Source organism: Egretta garzetta, unplaced genomic scaffold (genome assembly GCF_000687185.1).
Source record: "Egretta garzetta isolate BGI_Z169 unplaced genomic scaffold, ASM68718v1 scaffold571, whole genome shotgun sequence".
Taxonomy (NCBI): Eukaryota; Metazoa; Chordata; class Aves; order Pelecaniformes; family Ardeidae; genus Egretta; species Egretta garzetta.
Window position 1 is genome coordinate 215,419 of NW_009258622.1, and position 1,911 is coordinate 217,329.

Consider the following 1,911-nt stretch of genomic DNA (forward strand, 5'->3'; position numbering starts at 1 on the left):
GTCCCCTCCAGCGGGTCACTGCCTCGCGTCTTCTTGCTAGCAGCAGACATCTACATCGGAACCTCCTGCCGCCACAGAGCGCTACGGGCGCCTTCCCCTGCCCCGCACGCCCAAGGCTGTGCCGCACTTACCCATCCCTGATGCCATCCCACCCGGCCTCCTCCCTGCTGGGCTCCCCCCCCACGCTCTCCCCCTCAGCGCCTGCGATGGGTGCCCCTGCTCCAACCGGGTTCAGGCACCACCACCAAGTACGCCCGACTGAAATCAGCCCTGCGGTGCAAACCGCGTCTTCCCAGGAGCCAACAGCCCCAGCCCGAGCTGGGACCAGACCAAGCCGAAACCGCTGCAGCTGCACGCCCACCGAAGCGGGGTTTGGCTGCGAGTCCAGCACTTGACACCACAAATATCTGTACCCCCCTGAGCCCACTGAGCTCTCCTGCACGGCGGTGATCCCCCCTGAGCAGGGATGCCTCTCCAGGTTACCCCTCAAGGCTGAGAGACCCTTTACCCGGCATCTGGTATCTATAATGAGGCAAGTGATGTTTTATATTACGCCTAGAAGTTATATTGTATGCTAGCAACATTTTTTTATATATATATACACACACAGAGCTATAGCTTAATTAGAAGTGTAGTGAGTAGCAGAGTGACCACCGTCACATCACCACCGTCAAATCACTGTTTAATTACCATGCAATTATTGCTTAATCACCATTTATCATTCAATCACCGATTCGTCATCAATAAAACCCCTTTAGTTAACCCCACAAGGATGACTTCTCTTACTAATTCACCTGTGACACCACCTCCACCGCCGCCGTCCCCTCCCGACACGCGCAGCCCGGCTGCTAGCGCAGACATCTCCCTGGCACTTCTTTCTCCTCCCAGACAGCACATCCTGCGCCCTCTGCCCGGTGCTACCTCGCCACGCTCCCCCCCTGCCCCGCCGCAGCGTGACCGTGCCCACGGCCCCGTGTGCTGCCCGCTCCGCTCCTCCCTGCTCCGTGCCTCCGCCACGCAGCTGCACGGCCGCGACAACAAAACCTACCTGAGACAGAGGCCATGCCAGCTAAAGGAGGAATTGCAAGCACACAGACAGAGGCCAGAGACTGTCCAGCCACCTCCTGACCCTTTTCCATCCTGGTGTGCTCTGAAGCTTCTCTCCTCCTGTGCCAACCACCGGTGCTCAGCCCGCACCACGGTCGCTGGGATCCCCTCCACTCCCTGTCACAGCCTCGCTCCACATTAGGGATCAGAAAGGGACAGAGATGCTACCTCCTACGCTGGTCCCAGAGCCACCCCAGCTCCTGCTTGCTGTGTCCCTTCTGCTCCGTTCACCTTGTCTGCAGGAGCAGGTGGGGTTGGCTGGCTCTGCTGGGACAAGATCCCTGCTCTGGCCAGCTCACGCCGGGCAGAGACGGAGCCCTGCACAGACACACATCACCCCGTGTGCAAGGCGAGGAAGCACCTAGCTTGGCCTCTCCGTCCCCGCTGCCGAGGGGGACAAGCAGCAGGCAGTCATTCAAGGAGATGGAGATGCCCAGAGCACTTACTGGAGGCTCGCACGGGTGGCCAAGTGTCCCCACCCAACATCAGTTTGCCACAGCTTCACTTGGACTATACGCCCCAGGGACAGCCATGGGAGCAAAGCTATAGAAGATTGCCTTATGAATGAAAATTAGCGTCCGGCTCTTTGTCGATTTTACTCTAATGGCCTGAAACTTTCAAAAAACTCTGCTTGCCAGTGCCGAGCACACGTCCAGCAAGAGCCGCCAGCAGGGAAAACGCCCGTGCTTTCAGCTCGGGTGAATGGACACCTTGGGGACAGAGGAACGGGCAGGAACAAGGCAGATCTGAGCGCAACGGGCAGCGCTGGCTCTGCATCCAAAGCAACCGCTGCCTGCCCTAGAG

The 1,911-nt window shown here is 58.9% G+C and overlaps 1 protein-coding gene across 1 annotated transcript in view; it reads right to left on the reverse strand.

The window, feature by feature from the left end:
* ENOX2 (ecto-NOX disulfide-thiol exchanger 2) overlaps positions 1–1,911 on the reverse strand; it is a 42,011-nt gene that overhangs the window by 10,531 nt on the left and 29,569 nt on the right.